Source organism: Sturnus vulgaris, chromosome 3, assembly GCF_052056855.1.
Source record: "Sturnus vulgaris isolate bStuVul1 chromosome 3, bStuVul1.hap1, whole genome shotgun sequence".
In the NCBI taxonomy this organism is placed as follows: Eukaryota; Metazoa; Chordata; class Aves; order Passeriformes; family Sturnidae; genus Sturnus; species Sturnus vulgaris.
The window spans coordinates 60254980-60273932 of NC_142245.1; the positions used below are offsets into that span (position 1 = coordinate 60254980).

The 18953-nt window shown below is 38.9% G+C and overlaps 1 long non-coding RNA gene across 1 annotated transcript in view; it reads right to left on the reverse strand.

The window, feature by feature from the left end:
- Positions 1 to 1293: 1293 nt before the first annotated feature.
- Positions 1294 to 18953, reverse strand: part of LOC148224370 (uncharacterized) — a 39663-nt gene continuing 22003 nt past the window's right edge. Inside the window, exon 3 of the long non-coding RNA XR_015802484.1 lies at positions 1294 to 4052. This is a non-coding gene — a long non-coding RNA (uncharacterized LOC148224370). The remainder of the gene's footprint in view (positions 4053 to 18953) is intronic.

The window sequence follows — 18953 nt, forward strand, 5'->3', positions numbered from 1 at the left end:
CCCAAAAATACTTTCAATATAGATTTTTAAAATAATGTATTTCCTTATATTTTTCCTCAAGTTCATCCAGACGTGCAGATCCAAATACAAAACCTAGGACCAGAAACATGGAAGCCATTTGTCTAACTCTGAAATACTTAAACCTACATGTTTATGTCTGAAAGCTAAGAAAACTTTCTTCTACAGGTAGTAAAACTCTTGCCTTTTAGTGGTACTGGGATTGTTACAAATGCAACTTATAAATGAATCAACATAATCAAGTCAGCATAACACATTACCTGTAAAATAGTAAATATTGTTGATTTATGCAAACGGTGAGATTGTAGACCCTATATCAGGAAAAGCTTTTGTATTCACTACTTAGGTTTATTTCTTCAGAGCCACTATCTCAGTCTAAAACTGAACCATCCTTCACACTGCTCTGAATAGGGAATCTGTGCTTACCCGATCACAACCAAAAAGCTGCTGTGAAATAGGCAGAGCAGCTATTAGGCTTGTACTGAGGAGTTGATATTTCCTGGTGTGAAACTATACTGCATTTCTCACCTTGCAGCGTTCTCTTGCCTACAGCTCCAGTCTGCCAAAATGGAAATTGTATTCTATACCTCACGTCCTCTCACCCTTCTGGAGTGGAGATGAGCCTTCAAGATAAAGCTCCTGCTTTATGACTCTGCAGACCAGTGTTTCATATAAAGTCCAAAATCAGGAACAAGATGAATTTAGGTTCTTGATTGCAAGAGGCTTAGCCTCAAATTCTCCTTTCAACAATTTGGTAGCTTGCTATCCTGGATCAGCAGGTTTTGGCCCTTATCTCATATACACAGTTGTGTCAAATTGAAAGATGGGAATCTGATAGAAAAAAACCCAAATCTAAGCAGAGATTATAGACAGGATATGCATAGTATGAGGAATTAAACCTGGATGGAATGAAGATTTGCAGTGTGGTGTTTCCAAGAAAAAATACATCCATATTAAATAACTTGAGCTTTAGAAAAACTTTGAGTCTTAATGAAAGCTAAAATCTCTCACATTGTAAGGACAGAAATCTCTCAACACAAAGGCCTATGAGGTCAAATTCCAATACTTTCAATAGTTATTGTATAAATCTGGATTAAAGTCTTTGAAATCAATGGACATGCCTTATTGGCACAACTGTGGAAAAAAAATTGGCCCACTGAAAAAGCAGTATTAATAAACATCTGTCTAGGCAATTTTAAGATAAAAGAAAGGTCTGAGACATTAGATACAATCTCTTATAATGATTAATACATGAGAAGATTTATAGGTCCAAACTTCCAGCTCAGATATTACATTGAGACTCTAGAATAGTATCAAGAAATGTATTGCCAATACCCAAATTTTCAGAGAATATTGTTCTTAAAGATCCATAGAGAATAGTAAATCATATCTTTAATTTTTTTTGAAATATTCTTTGCTGTACTGAAAAAGTTGTTTGACCATTAAACAGGCAACCACCAAGACATAATAGAGAACATTTGAAATTTACTATAATCCAGAAAAGAATGATCATGTTGAGAGAAATCTGAGAAAGGGTAAACACAGAGAAGATATGTACTGAAAAGATCACAACATATTTGAACCATGTTATGTCATTGTAAGACCTACTGTAAAACTTTTAGATATTTTCTGCCTTTCTAAGTTTTCCTTAAATATATATATAAAATAAACTGATTTATTTACTGTGAATTATGTAAACCAAAACCACAAAAATTAATTTTAAACACAAAATAGACTAAAATACTTAAAGCAAAAATTTTTGTCATTTTCATTTAATCCTTTAGGATAACAGCAGTTTTTTCCTACTGTACATGACTGAATGTATATTTGCTTGCTAAGACAAGAGAGAGATTAGAAATTCTTAAGTAACTTAGTAGATTTGTAACTTAAGTACCTAAGTAGACCTGTGGAATTTATTTCTCTATGTATTATATCCATGCTAAAATTAAATTTTAAAATACCCTAACAAAATACACTTTTCTGTTTTTTTCAGATCTGTTTTTTCCTTTAGTTTCAGCCTGTTGTGGCACACTTAAAGCCGATTTTCATAGACTTTGTTTAAGTTGATTGACCTTGTGGAATTTTCCACTGTCTTCAGATCGTAGCAGTCAACACCTCCAAAATGCAGGCTTTGAGGGCCTTGCCTGAATTAAGTCATCTTCAACAGTCAGGCATGCAAACCCCCTCATATAAAAAGATAGGATTTTAAATGGATTGAGTTAATGAGAAGAATCACTATCAGTGATCAAGTTTCTCCATCTTCTCAAGTGCCAATAACAGTAAAAAAATCCTGAAATCCCAGGATATCAGAGAGTGAAGAATTTCTCTAAGGAGCTGTAGACTTTCTTGCTGGAAACACCATCATAAACAAATGGGAGGTAGACAGGTTTGTGGAAGCAAGGCTGAGATTTTGCTTTAGTCTAGAGAACAAATCCAGAAAGGGCTGTGTCCTGAACCTCTGGGGTTGGCAATTCCACAAACACTAAAGTTCCTCAAAGGTGTCTTTTCTGACACAGCTTTTGCCATGAGATCTGAGCTGTGTGGTTTTCCCTCTGTGCTGAACTCAGAAAGTGAAGAATCCAAAAGATAGAGGCACCTGAAAAATTTGCAATGGATTTCTCTAAACACCACCTTTGCCCAAGAGATCTGTATACTAATAATTCACTTTGTAGTAAGACAATCTTTATTAAGGTCAAAATAATGCTGGATAAAAATATAAATCTTTCTAATAGTGAAGAATAATGTCAAGCAGGGGAATAAATATAAACTGACACATAAATTGCAATCACAATATATATATAAAATCAGCAATACTATATGATTTATGAGTACAGCCTGTGATCCAAGATGCTGGTAGGTCCAACAAGCACATACACTTATAATAAAGCCAGGTTTTCTAGAGTGGCCTATTTGGAAAACATATGTTATTATTAGGTTGCTAGTGCATTCACTGGATGTAAATCAATCTCTTCACTCTACGTGCTGACAGTGGCAGCTCTGGACATGATAAAATTTTATTGTATCAGAGCATCAGCATTCCCACCTGCAATCTTCATTTATTATTTGTATGTTTGGGGTTTTGACCAAGATTCTCAAAAATGGTAACTTTCTGCTCTCAGTGTGGCCTTCCCCTTATATTATATAGCTTTTTCCTTTAGCTCTCACTCTGTTGATTCTTGCTCTTTTGCCTGTGATTAGCTTTCCTTCTATATCAGACAAAATCACAGCCAGGTTCCATAGACTTTTACTCCTTTTTTTTCATTAATGACCAGAGAGGTTACGAAGCTGTTAGCTGACAATGAAGCATGTAGCCCTGCTATTTTACCACAATGACACCTGCAGTCCAAGGTGGGGTTGGATGGGGCTCTGAACAACCTGGTTTAGTGGAAAGTGTCTCTGACCATGGCTGAGGGAGGTTAGAACTGCATGATCTTTAGGGTCCTTAGAGCCCAAACCAGCCTATGATTATACAGAATATAATTCCATCAAATTGGCTTGGAATAAATTTGGGGAAGCCGTGTGACAACAGTCATCCAAGGCAATGATGCAAATTGCTCCTTGGAGGTTTTCTTTCCGCGAGGCACAAACACACCAAAAGCTGAAGTTTAGCCCGTTGTGACAATCCATTTTGCCATGATAAATGTCCTTGGCTTGCTTGAGTCATGAAGTTTTGGCAGAGGGGTTGTGCTAAGGTGTGGGAACTGTGTGGACATCTTTGTGTCTCATTTTTATAGGCTGAGTTTGCAGGCAAACCACAAAACACATCAGTAAGAAAAATGAAACAATTTAGCTATCTTTGGGTTCAATCTAATCTGTACTAGAGGTTTCTTAAGTGGTTCTGAATTCTTGCCCAGTGCCTTCAAGTGAAACAACTCTGTGCACGGTTCAGGGGGAAAGTAGTGTCACTGTGTCACTCTAGTGTGGTGCAGAGGGCAAATGAGACAAGAGAGTCTGAAGCAACATCCAGGTAGTGATGAACAGGAGGAAGTTCTTGAGCTTATACTCATGATTCTCAGCAAGTTCATTGATTCAAACTGGAAAAGAAATAAATTAGAAAGGTCAGCCGGTATTACTACTTTCTTTATTGTCCCATGTCTCTGGAGTTCTGTTATTGTCTTCATGTGTTATGGTGAATGAACTCAGTAAATTACTTATGTCATGCCCTAATTACTGCTGCCAAAAGAGGCTAATTTAATTAAATTAAAAGAGAAAGACATAAAGGGGATGCATCCTTCTCTAATTCAGAACAGTTATGATTTCCATTCATAAGGTTTGGAATGGTTTACAATTGTGTGCTTTCATTTTGAAGTTCTGGACAATATCAAAAGTCAAATATAAAAGCCACTTTCTCATGCAAATAGACCCCCATCTCAGCTTCCAATTGCACATCAAAAGATCCCATAGTTTCCTCTCAAAAAAAATTAAGGTCTTAGGTGTAGAAAACATTCTTTCCCCTCCTTGTGTCCCCATAATCCCCTCACTGCCTGCTCTACTGTTGGTTTCACTGCCCTCCCTCCCTTCCTGTACCTGGACCAGCTCAGCAGGGCAGGACAAACTGCAGCAGCTTTCGTGTGGGGGGCTTGATAAGTGACCTGTGGATTTCATCTGCTTTGTTTTGATCCTTTTAATTTTGTTAGAGGCTGTAGTGGATCTCTATCTCATTATTTTATAGGAGTTGATTTTTGTATTTCCTCTGAAGTTTCACCAAGATACATGTGAAAACAGCATGAATCAAGCTGTAGATTGAGCAAACTGATAAAGAAAACCCTTAAATGACCTCAAAAAAACTTAATTTTCTCCCCCACTCATACTTTTTTTCTTGTTTAATCAAATAAAAGAATTTATTTCTTTCTTCCTTGATTCTATTTTGGAGTGCTTCTGATTATCCTTTCTAGAGGATTGTCATGCTCTGAAGGTTGCAGTTGGACTTAAGCAGCTTATCCTGCAGAATGAAATGTAAAGTGAGGATTTTTTCAGTACATAGACAAGTATTTTATATACTGTGATTTTGGTGGGAGGTTATTTTTTTGAAACAGTCATAAAGTGACTGTGTTGTGACCGGAAATTATTTCTAGAAGTCAACTACTAGGTAATTTCTCCCTCCTGCTCTCATTTATATTTTCTTTATAAGTTTAGTGAAATTAATACTGCTGAAATAACATATTTTTGGCTTCACTAATAGGAACATAAGAACAAATTAACTGAAGGTCAGTGAAGTTTCACTGTGTTACCCATGGTTCTGTCAATCTTTCTAGTCCTTGGGTTTCTTTAATTCCACTGTGGATATTGTGATTTTCTTTACCTTATATTTAAATCTTTCAGCAGCACAAGCTGAAGGCACGGGTACAAAACTTTGAGTTCACTCTGAAAAAGGACATCTTGTTTCCATCTTTCTTTTCCTTTCTAATGATGATGACCTCACTAACTTTCTGTAGCTGAAAACCACATTTGTGACTACCAATCAGTCACAGGCTTTAGGCCAAGTGTCACTCACATCTTCAGACTTCTACACCACTAATGATCCCTAAAATCCCCCTGGGGTTACAATATTTGCACCTTCACAACTAGATAGCTAAGGAAAATTGAAGCAGGCAAAGCCTGCTGAATTATTTTGGCATTTAAACAACTTTCCTGCACTGAGAATGCAGGCATATCAGTTCCACTCAGGAGAAAGTTAGTAATGAAGTCATCAGTCTTGTGTCAGGGCAATGCTCTAAGCTGTCAAAATGCTGTCTGGTGTCTCTTGCTCCTCTCTGTTTTCCTTTGTCTCTGCTCCTTTTTGTCCTCCAGTTTCCTTTCCACTCTGACAATCAGGACAACTCAAGGTAAAGGCTGTTTTGGAGACTCCAGCTGTGCTACTCAGAGGTTTGACATCTTCCATCATCACAGACATTGAACTGGATGAATAAAAACATGATCACAGAGCAGAGGGAAGAAAGGGAAAATCTCTTGGAAGGTTTGTGCATCTAACAGGGACAAAAGACTTGCATGCTATCCACAATTCTCATTTATCCTCCTACGATATTTTGTAATGCACAGATGAAGGCACAGATGAAACTATCACTACCAACACTATCTTTATTTATTTCCTTTTTTTTAACAAAGAAAAGCAGCACATTTGCATGCAACTTTACCTAATCTTCTGCTAGAGAATTCTAAGGAGCTAATTAAAATTAACAAGAAAATAGAAAATAGAGTGCCAAGATTTTTTTAAAAATAGGAGGAATCTTAACTAAAGGAATTTTCAGTCACTCTGGAGTCATTTAACAGCAGCAAAAACAATTCTGTTTGGTAATTTTTAGACTTGGAGAGTTACTGTGCTTTGGGAGATGAGAAGCAAAGGAAATGATAGAATCATTTGTTTAAAATTATGCTAAAATATGTGAGCAAGTTTTGAAATGGGAAAGACTCACTTTCTACTTGCCATCTCCATTGTGACTGCCTAGATCCTAGATATTTTCTTCTGAGAAGGAAACAAAATCCACATGCTTACCATAGCAAAAAAAAAAAAAAATTTACACAGACAGATACTTTGCTGTTTCCATTATATCATTAAATCAATTTAGAGCTGCTGCAACCCCCTTTGCCCAGGGAAGGATGTATTTCTCTGCAAGTCTTTTTTCCTAGCTTTATTAAACTGTGAATACAAGAATCATGCATGACCTGCAAAGGATATAAGGTCAGCTGGGTTACATCACTTTTGGTATGTGAACCAGCTGTCAAAAATGCAATAACAGTACACTCTGGGAGGTTATGGAGCTGGAGAACCCTAACATAGGCAAAGCACAGAGAGTGATTTTTCAAGGAGGTGTGCGCTGTCATCGACGTCGGAGAGCGAAGCAACTAAATTCCTTCAGTGGCTTTTGAAAACATACCTTGTAGCAGCAAGACACATGCAACCTTCTTAATTTAGCCTTTTCATTTAAAACATGTCAACTTTTGTAGGAAGTTTTTGATGCTTTCAGCTTGGTAAGGAGCTGAGCCCTGGTACACAAATTCTCAGTGCTTTACAGATCACATTAAGCACTAAAGTCTCTAAACTATTCAGAAGTCTGTACTACTTCTGCCACTCTAACACTGTAACACACACAGCCAACATCTTACTGCTAGTTTACCCAAAGTGTGTAACAATTTGTGATGCATTTGCAACCTATTTTGATGAATCATACAAACCCCATGTAACTAAATTAAGAAAATTTTTCCTTAATATTTAACAATTCAGTGTAGTAATAACAACAATAATAATTATAGCGAAGTGGAGAGTTCATTGAAAATTTGGTGTGAAAATGGATAGTTAGATGCATTAGTTACCCCAGAACACGAAAGGCTTTTAGGGTCTCGTCACTGGCTGATCCTACAATGTCACACATTCATCTTCACTAAATAAGGGACGTGCTCCAGGTGGGTGCTGGAACTTCAAGATGACTTTTCAGAGTTCTGTGTAAATTTCTGCAATTTGATTTTTGCTACACATCAACCATTGTTTCCGAATGGGTGGTGTTACTTATGCCCTAAATCACCCATTTGAAATGGGGCTTGAATTTCCTGATTTGCAATCTCCTTCACCAAGCTTTTGTTTTCTGACACTCTTCTTGCAAACACAGCAACAGCAAAGACACTGAATAGCATACCTTAAAGTGTTATGCAACCTCTATTAAAATCCTGGTCCTTAAGGCAGTGAATTTTCTGTACACACACACGTATCCCACTAGCAGCTGTTCCCAGCTATATTGAAGTCTCTTTATTTTCAGGTTTTTCCAACTGCTTTCCCATGCCTTTCTTTTTTTCCCTACTGACAACCATGTCACATAAAAATGTTGTCAGATTAGCTTCTAATGGCTTTGAAATGTATCATAAGAATGAAAAAAAACCCCAAAACATTTCAAGACACTGGCTTGTTTTTTATGTTAGTCTGGTATTTTTGGCAAACAAGTTGTGGAAAAAACTGACCATGAATCTTTCCATTTTTATTGTGTGAATGACAAAATACAAACCTATACAAGAAGAACATAATTTTTGAAAAAAACATTTCTGCTACAAAATGGAGATAGAAAACTGTGTGTAGGTAGAGGTGCATATAACAAACTAAATTTTTAATATGAAAAATGTGCGTCTTTATCAGACTATTCAGTTTAGAAATTGCATAAATCGATAAATGAACATTGTTACCCCACTAATGATTTTTTGCTACGAAAGCAGTAGCAGGAAGGGAAATGCCAAATACTTCACCAACATCAACATGATAGAAAATCCAGGAGCAGCAATGAATGAATAATAATAAAATATAAAGGCATTAGTCATACCAACTACCTTGTAAACACCACGCAGAATCAATTGCTAGAAACTCTGGTAAATACTGTAAACAAGAAATACATTTGCAGAAATTAAACTGACTTACTGGTGGAAAGACATGCTACATTTGTAGATATTCTTTTCAAAGGACCATTCAACCAGCTGTACCCTGTACAAATTCAATACTAGCATATATCACTAATGTGCACGTAAAACAATGAGGTGTACTCTGGGGGAACATGAGGTTTTATAACATATTTGCAATTCAGTTTTCTTTGTCAGAGCACTAAATGTGATTCATTCGTTTTAAGCTCTTGCTCTTTGCTAGAAACATTTGGATTATTTCAGCTTATTTCTCATCAGCAGTGATATTCAGACTAGGATTTGTGAGACTGCAAAAAGTACCTAAGAAAAGTAAATGCAATGGCAGATGAACTAATTTTACTGTGCAGAAATTCTGGTTTAGAAGATTTTGAGTAAAGATCCAAATATCAGAAAACAGATTGCTATTACTGTATGAGTAAGACAGAAAATATAGCCAGATCATAGTGCTGCTTATCATGAAAAATCAAGATGGATTTGAGAAACTCAAGATAGATAGTTTCACCACACAACAGTGGAGATTTTTTTCCAAGTACTTTCAAACATACTTTCCTTACAACCTGGATTATGCTTCTCTTACTTTTGTCTTATTCTTTCTGTTCTCTTCCATAATCACAGAATCTCCACTTTCTTTAATGTCACTTTTTCAGCATTTGCAATACATTATCATGTCCCTTCATTAATCATCACCTAGATGTAAAACACTGGTAATATTTTAGTAATGTCCAAAGTTTCTTAACGTAAGAATGCTCCCAGCTTCTTTCACTAAGAAAAAAACTTCAGGCCTTAACTCTGGATTTGGCTTCCAAATCCTCTTGCCTCGTGGCAGCTTTCAAAACTGCAAATACCTATGGTAAATAAGTCAGTATTTCAGTAGTGCAAACACCTATTGTAAATATCACCATCATTATTCATAATGATAAAAGATTGAAGTCTTTAAATAGAGATGTTTCAGACTGGCCTTCAAATTACATGTGTCTGACAGTATTTTTCAGCAGACAATAAATCCAGTGAAATACATGAGATTTTGCTATACAGTGAAAATTTAGTGTCCAATTATGAGAAATTGGGAAAAGTACAGCATGTTAAAACAATGAAAAGTTTTTTGCACAGGATTTCTATTTTCTGAATTCCACCAATATTTAAAACAACCATCAAGGAAGAAGAAGAAAAATGATTGCATTATCCTGGAAATTACACAGGTGAGCTGAAGAAAACTTTTGAGGTTTCTTATCTAGGTAATGTGAGACAGTGATCTAGTGTCTGTGTGCATATCTCTTGCATCTGAGTGCCTCAGCAGCAGGAATGTGTTGATCTTCAAAGTTCTTGTGAGGAAGAGGAGTATTTCTGCTGCTTTTTACGGGAGGGATGGGGGGGCAGAGAACACAGTGGCTCCTGGTTCACAAACTCTGCCAGTGATGGAAAAGCATCAGTCCTTCCTTCCTCTCATCCCACACCATCATTTCCCTTCTCTGTGTCCCAGCAGAAGCATTCATGCCACCATCAATCCAATCCTGAAATGGAGAGGTTCCTGTGTTGAAAATGAAATATTTTCTTCTTTTGTGGAGAGGAAGACAGCTGAAACAGACCTTGCACTTGCATGCCCTGCCTTGTTTACTGGTGTAGCACCTCTGCTGACTGAATGTTGCTTTTGGTGGCAGCTCTGGACCTCCTTAGCACAGAAAATCCTGTGCTAAATCCTGTGTGAGACTCGAGTGTAATTTGTGCAAAAATGACTCTGGTAAAGCAAGGAAGCTGCAGCTGCAGGTTGCAAACTTCAGGCAGTAACTAATGGCTACATTAGCTTTCCGTTCAGTGCTGAGCTGGGAATTACTCTAACTTAAAAGTATAAGTTTCTAGAGCTACAAAGCATCCAGCAGTAGCCAGCAAAAATTTATTAAGCGCATAGGTAATATGAGTAATCTTATTAACATCCTTCCAGGACTACCTCTCATATTACTGAATTTACTCTATGCCAATAATATTTAAACAAAGATCTTTAGCTGATCCATCTTTTCTTTTGTTTGTAAAAAAATAAAATAAAATTTTAAAAAACACCCAAAGGACAAAGGAGAAAATAGAGTGCATTATAGGAATTGTCACTGGAACAGTTTAAAAATAATTGAATGTGTAGCTGTGAGTGTAGCCTACGATGTAAAGTAGCAGCAGGTATAATATTTCTTCTCTCTAGGGAAGATAGAAGGGTGGGCTGGAATGAAGGCAGTACATACCTGCCAGCATTTTGTTGGCACATACATATACAGAAACATCTTTTCCATCTTATCCTGAAACTGCGGGCATTTGGGAAGAGTGACTTGGCCATATAACAGCCAACATTTTGTCTTCAGAGTGCAGTTATTTTTTGACTCTTATTTCAGCTCTGCATTTTGCTCCATTCGTCATGCCCACACACAGACTCTGATGCTGTCAGTCTCTGAAGGATGGTGAAGCTGGAAAGAGAAGTTAGAGACAGCTTTTCACCTTCATTCAGTATTCTCATTTTCCCTGTTTCCTGATGAGGACCTTGCTCACAGGAACAGAGGTTTTTCAGAAACAGCTAGACCTTGTAAAGGCATCACATTCGTTCCTTGCTTGTTGGCAAATGACCTTAAGCTAGAGGACCCCTCTCCAAGGCCATGCCATGGACATTACTAACCATTCTTTGTTGCTACAGTTCCAGATAATGTCACTGATTATTTCATTGATAATTTTCTTGATTATGCTTGGGCTATGTAATTCAGCTGTTCAAAGGTGCTCAGGGTCTGAGACCAAATTACTTAGATTTGAGACAACTGCATGTACTGCAGAGAGAAAGGACTAGGTGAGATGCCCCGTGAAGGACAACAGAAACACCCAAGGGAGCACCAAGCTAAAGAGGATTCATTACCCCAAAATAGCTTGGCAGTCTGGCTCCTTGCACCTCATCTCAGTAAAAGCTGGTGCTCAAAGCTGAGGGTCAATATATGGCCTGACTCTGCAGTGAAGACATGCTTAATGGGGCTATTACATTTTCCACATAAGGGAAATCCACCACTATTTATATCCAGCTTAGTACTTTGGATTCAGGCAGAATACTTCTGAAACTACATCCATCCAATATTAATAGCATCTGTCTCGCAGATTAACTATCACATTGTGTTTTTATTTAAACATCATCACTGAGCAATCACTCACTAAATTATTTAAAGGAAACAACAAAAAATTGTTTTAAGGTCACAAGGAGGATGTCAGTGAGCCAGTATTACTAAGCATTTTAAAACCTGGAAGATTTCATTTTAAGGAAGTGTAATAATGCCTTTCTTTGGCATATGTAATTCTATATTTTATATTTATGAAGATGGACATTTCTGAAGTGTTTAATGAGCAGCAATATAGTTCCTCAGTTAAAATGCAGAGCCTTATACTATTTTTAATATTATCCAGTAAGTAACTCAGTGCCATATGCTTCTGTAGTTTGACTGCCAAAGAATGCAGCAAGTTGCTCTGGAGGCTGCCTCCACACGCCAGCCAAAACCATGTTTGTGGTACAGAGCTATTGATGTCCTACCAGTGTGGAACTTAAAAATGGCCCCACAGAGGAGTTATGCAGAAGTTCTGCTAACTCCATTGAACAGGATGTGGCTTGGACCCATGTATGGAATAGGAGCAAAGCTTAAATACTAGACATGCTACACTGGAAAAAGACGGTACAATCTTGCAAACAGTGAGGTGCTTACTCCTCTGCATTGCCAGATGACCTCTGCTCCCCAAAGCATAAGCCACATTCTTAACTTTCATGCACCACCTTAGGGTATATTAAATATTTCAGATTGGGACATGGCAAGAGAGCCAGTCCACTTCTAACTCCTGCTGCCTCCCTCTCATCTTGGCAGGTATAGGTGACTGAGCTAGAAATACATGCATGAAAGTTAGAGAATGGGAAAAGAAAAAATGAAATTATCATCAATAATAAAGCATGAACATGAACAGAAATTGAAGAGGTCTGTTGGTTGCACACATGCCTTTATTTTGTTGTCCTGTTGTGCATTATTTTGGCTATTTAGTACAATGTTTACCTGTTATATTCAGAATGCAAATCTTTACTTTTTAATTGTTTGTCGTACTTGCTCAAGATTAAGCTCTCATTTTGCACTGACTGGATTGCTTCCATAACAAATAAACACTTGTATTCCCATCTTATTTTTTAACACTATGTAGAATAGTTCTGTTGTCTGGTAATCATGAGGATATGCAAAAAATTCCAGTGTTTTTATTCAGCAAGTGGGTGCCCACTGATCACCCCAGCACTGATGGGAGCCCAAATAATCTAAAAACCAGACCCCAAGGTCTGTACCAGGGCCTCCTTAAGGTGCAGTTCCCATGGTACTCTCATCCTGCGAGGATTGCAAAAAATGAAGAGGCTTATTAGAACAAGAAATTGCTACATTTCTAGACCAGTTAATTTTGCTGTAGTAGTGCTGATTTGATGGTAAAAACTTGATGTGATGAGGACTCTGAGCTTAAAACCTCGTGGTGTTTTTCTGGCTGCAACAGCTGGTCTGTAAAAAGACAGATACTGTAGACTTTGTTTTGCTAAAGGAAGAGAGACAAAACTATTTTTCTCCCCTTTCCACAAAGCAGCTGAACCTCTTCCACTTAATATGACAGAAAACAACAATTAAAATAAAATTTACCTCACACATACTCCAGTCATACCCTATTCGGATATTTTCTATACAATTTAATATTTTCAGCCTAAAAAAAATAATGGTTGAGAAGGGATATAAAGGGAAACAAAGGAGCTACAAATCTGTAACAGATGTTAGGAAGCACTCCCAGCACAGGAGAGCTGATGTGCTGAAAAGCTACCTGGGGGAAGGACATTAAAGACACCTCTCAAGAAAACCTGTGAGGAAGAGCAGAACAATGGAGGAAGGCTTGCTTCAGATACCTCCTTGTCCTCTACACCTCTCATGCCACAACCTCAGGGAGTTCTGCTTTTGTTACACAGCACGATTGTGTGGCCCATTCAAGCCCATTCCAAACAGAAGCAAAAACGTGAGGGAGAAATCTTGAGTGAATTTCAGGCTAAAAGAGTAAGAGGGAGTAAAATCACTGTTGTGTTTTTTCACCTCCAACAGAAATAAGAAAGTTTTACCTAGGACATGACTCTAAGGAGATTAAAATCCACCCAGTACCCATTCATGCCATTAGTCCTTTGTTCATGAAACAGCTAATTGTCACAATGTGGAAGATGACAGGAAATTAATTTTTAACCAGTGTTGATGACCATGTTGTTAGCTACACAATTTACAGTGAACATTTTAGGAATGTCTCTAAAAATAACTGAATTACTGCCTGTCGAATAGAGCACCTACTGTAATTAACCCCACTCAGACTGCTAAGTTATTCCTTAATGATTAATATTTAAAGTATCCTGAAAAGTACTCTACAATCATTGGCATCATCCTTCAAAACTGTGAGAAAGATGGGCATAGCACAGGGGAAAATGAGTCAAAAATTAACAAGGATTTCTTTGTCAGAGACCTCAGCACTCAGTTCTCAATTCCCACACCCAGTCCTCTATTCCTGCACGCAGTCCTCATCTCCCACCCCCAGTTTGTTATGGTTACTTTGTCAAAGAGGATATTTGCATGTTTCTGTGCCTTTTTAAATGTGGACAGAAGCCCACAGGGGAATTATTCCTTCAAGAAGCCAGAGGGTCTGTACTGAGTGATATCAGGGGAGAATTTTCAATTCTCCATGCTCCTAAATCCTGTGGAGGCTCTGCAAAGTCTGTTTGTCAATGCCCGTGGGACATGTGCCAAGGACAGCACGGATGAGGAGCCAGGAGGTAAGCTCTGCATTGCTGAGTTAGTCTAAATAATGAAGCCTGAACTACACCACAGCACCTGTGGCACACAAGTAGCTAAAAGGCAGGACTTTAGCAGCTGTTCTTGATCATCAGATCCAGAAGGCAAAACTCAGGCAACTCCAATCTATATTGGCATTTCTAGAGCAGCAGGTTACCCTCACAGGTAAGTACCAGGAAAGAATGGTACCTGTTTGGGATGTGGTTTTAAACAGTTCCTGTCCAGACTTTTTTTGGCATCTCTTCATGGGACAAGGAAAATATACAGAACCGCTCACCACCTCCTCCTTCAGGATGACTTGTTGAGTATGTCACCTGCCATTGATAAAGGGGTAACTCAAGGAAGAAGCAGCTTAGACAAGCAGTGCTGGGTATCCCTTTTGCAATGGCTTCTTTCTGCTCAGTAGATGGGCCCATGTTTCCATTACAAACACATAGTTTGCTTTCTTTCTGACCCAGAAATACTCTTTTCTAAACTACAAAATTCTGTGCTACAGAAGAAATGCAGCACCAGAATTCAAAGCCAAAATATTCCACATCCACTAGGAAACCCAGTTATTTTCTTGTTGAGCTCAGCCCACTTAAGCAAAACATTTGCATTGCTCACAAATCAACAAGAGCCAACATGCTTAGAAATCAGAGCAGTTGTATCAAACCCGTCTGCATGTCCTTCCTTTTTGAGTGTCACTGCAATGAAAATCCTTTGCAGCTGTCATGTGAGTGGATGACACAAATGATGCCTGGAAAGGATATGCTTTACTTATGAAATGGTCATTTTTTTGGTGACAGATGACACACATATAGCCAGTCAAATAGCAAGGGTTTGTTAAGGCAGGCTATGCATATACATTTTGTAATCCCACTTCAGGAACTAAATTCTGGATAACAAAATAAGAAAGCTCATCATTTCTAAAAGCAACTCTCTTCATATTAGGAAAATTATTAGCGAAGATACTGTGTGTGCTGCTGCTGGCACTTTGGTGATGTGTGTTCACACTAACTTCTTCCTACCTCTTTCAAACTCTTCCTTCTGGTAGCTCATGGGCCTTCTTTGAAATCTTGTATAAGTTCCTACATCTTTGTTGTTACCAGTTTTCTTTGAGGGTTTGTCTTCTGAGCCAACACATGCTGACTTGTGGGGCAGTAAGAGGTTAGAGGGCCACAATTCTTTACAGGGATATATTTTTACTGTTGTCATAGTGTAGCCAGTTAACACCATGATCATCACATACTGTGCTCTTCAGGCCAATCTGTCCTGCTCTTTGGAGACATGCTTTGGTTGGGATTTGCTACTGCCTCCATCTGTCAGGTGTTTTCCTGTAAAGTCTCTCTGTGGTTCACATGCTCACCACACGGAGCAGCTGCCAGGTGAGCCACTTAAGATTCTGGTCTTGCCACTTTTCACCAGGAGCCTCCTGTTACACTGCCATTGCCTTGGACTTATGTTCACCATTTGTCCTTAGTCTCAGCTGCCTGTAGAACTTGAATCTGTGCTGATTTCAGCACACTCAGCATGGCTACTTGGTGACTGAGCTAGGTCACCGTATCACAGAATCACTTAGGTTGGAAAATACCTCTAAGATCATGAAGTTCAATCATTAACTTAACACTGCTGTATTCAACACTAAACCGTTTCCCCAGATTCCACATCCACACATTCCTGGAACACTCCCAGGGATAGCGATTCCACCACTTCCCTGGGCAGCCTGTTCCAGTGCTTAATCACTCTTTCAGTGAAATTTTTTTTTTCGGATATTCAATCTAAACTTTCCCTGGTGCAACTTGAGACTGTTTCTTCTTGTCCTGACTCATTACTTGGGAGAGGATACACCTGGATACAACCTCCTTTCAAAGGAGTTGCAGAGAGCAATAAGGCCCCCTCAAGCCTCCTTTTCTCCAGGCTAAACACCCCCAGCTCCCTCAGCTCTCCTCAAAAGGCTTGTGCTCCTGACCCTTCCCCAGCTCAATTGCTCTTCCCTGGACATGCTCTAATGCCTCAATGTCTTGCATGTAGTGAAGGGACCAAAACTGAGCACAGGATTAGAGAAGCATCCTACTAGTCTTTTGGGGTGAGCACTGGCTTTTCTCTGTTTTTCCGTGGGGGCTCAGGGAAAGTTGGCTTGTGATCAAACCAGAGCTGGACTTTGAAGATCCTTGTGGATCCCTTCCAACTCAGGATATTCTGTGATTCTATGAAACTGCCCTCGCTGATTAATTTTTTTAAGCAGTCAGTAATGTAGCATAACCCATTATGAGAAGCCTTTGGTTTCTTAACCCCAGGTCTCACTTGCATGTTTTACAGATAGTTTAACTTCCAGACACTGAAGTGGTAAGTGGCTACAAATGTGCAGCCCTTCCCCCTGAAAGTGAGCCATGAGGATCTGTGCAGGGCATGGCAATCACTCTGAGAAATGGATATGGACAGAAGGATTTACCCCAAGATGGAATTATGTCCTCTATGCCAACACACGTAAGTTAAAGCTGTCACTCTAGCACAGTTCATGAAAATATGTTAGAAAGATGAAGATCTGAATTCCACTGTCATAAAATATATGCATGTAAGCTAGATTGCAGGCCAGTTCTTTATGAAAAACAGTGAAAAACTGTGGAATAACTGTGGAAAATACAATTTATTCACAATACTGAGAATGAATAGGGTTCCCAGAGTTCCCTTGCTACCTAAATCAAGGCTGCAGTCCAAGCACAAATGAATTACTGTTTTCAGTATGTCCCAAACTCCATCAAGTTGCCTGTAATATAGTGAGTGAGGAAGAAGGATGTGAGAGTGAATGGAACAAGCTCTAAATAAATAAAAAATAAGCAAGTGAATAAGACTACCAAAGTAAAAAACAAATTAACATGCAATGCCCTAAATCTGCTCTCTTGAGCAGGTTGATAGTGATCTCCAGTTTTTCATGTTCGGTGCCACATGGTGTGTGTAAGCCACGACAAGACTCTGAGGAATCAGGGAAGCTGGAGTCTGGCTGGCATATGAAATCATTCCTGAAGTGCCACTGCCTGTGACATGAGGGATCGTTCCAATGTTTTTGCTTGCCTCCAGGACCTTTTTCTGACAGGTGCAGCAGATGAACTTCTCTTACAGCCTTCCTTGCGAGCATGAGACCAGCCCTCTGCCAGTCCAGGATGCCAGATGACACAGGAAGGTGGCTTTGCTCGTACTCACAGGACTCGTGGCATTCTTGTGAATGAGCAGCAGGGACCTCCTCTTGTGCAGAAGGAACGGCTGAATGCTCTGATTTACTGTCACCATGGGACCAGGAACATGAAAAGCACGAGCTTCCCAGTCTTCCTCTGTCCTGACACATGAACTCCACAGTGTCCTCTGGGCTGAGAACCATCCAGAACTGCCAGGCAAAATGCTACAGCTGGGACTGGAAATCTGTTGCATCTCTGGAGTCATATATGTGCCCCAAATTCTGCAGTGACCTGACTGATTAAAATAGCAGGGGAGGAATAGCTCCAGCTCAAACTGTATTTCCATGGGAGGAGGCACAGGGGCTGCTGAGCCAGAGCAATGGGAGTCACAGCTCTGCTCTGAGGTGGTTGGCAGGGAGCCAGCACCAGCCTGCAGGACTGTCACTCCTCTGCCCCCCACCAGTTCCCAATCTTCATCCCAGAGAGAGGCAGAAATTGCTCTGGTCTCTGATCGCCAAGGCAGCTAAATCACACTGGGGAAAGCAGGCTTAGGTAAATGATGGCACATGGAAATGCTCCACAGTTCAGCTGTTTAAAAGGTGGAAATAAAGGGGTCAAGGCTGTGTAAGGACAGATAATAGCACTCCCCAGTAGGTCGTGTGGCTGGTTTAATGAATGGTTTATCTGTTCATCAGTTTCTGTTAGTTGCTAGAGTTGTAACTTTAAAAAAATACATACAAACTGTTGACAACTGTTTTGTCACTTGCTTTTTCAACAAAGACCTAAAACCAAGGATTTTTTTTTAAAGAGGGGAACATACTGAAGATTCATTAGGTGAGTTTTCTTAGAAGTCACTTGAACCAGAATCAGAAAAGGAAGGAAAACTACCTACATTTCCTGCTAGGAATAATACTAGTAATAATAGGAATAATAAGAATACCAAACTACAGAAAAAATCAATAAAGAAGGGTTTGGTCCTCAACAGACTAAAACCCATTCTTGTGGTTGCAGTCATAGGGAAACAATGTACACACAAAAAAATATATTTCATCACAGCCTCAGCACATCTTGGATGTGAGAAACAACATTCGTTATTTAAATGTTTTGCAGCATTTTACAGATTAGGGGCTTATTTTCCCTTGTCCTTACTGAGAGTGTTCTGAGTTAAAATAATGGCTCATTATTTGGGAAGAAAAGCACTCCTGAAGAGTGTTTTCTTTTTTTTATTTAGCTCATGAATTACTGATGGGAATGGACAGCTGACAAATCAAGTCACCTTGGTAGTTGCAGGTAAAAACATGTTTTCAAGATCTGTTTATGTGTCTTTAGAAAGGGAGTGGCTTCTCTCCACTGTTGTATACCAACCTTAGTTCAGTCTTTATCAACTGCATTTGTCCTTTATGACCCATCTGCACTGAAAAAAATAATTACTGAAAAGCCAAAAATATTGAGTGATCTGGTTATAACATTTTTTTTAAACTGTTTTAACATGGCTTATTACCATAGCATGGACCAGAGCTAACCCAGTTGTAGC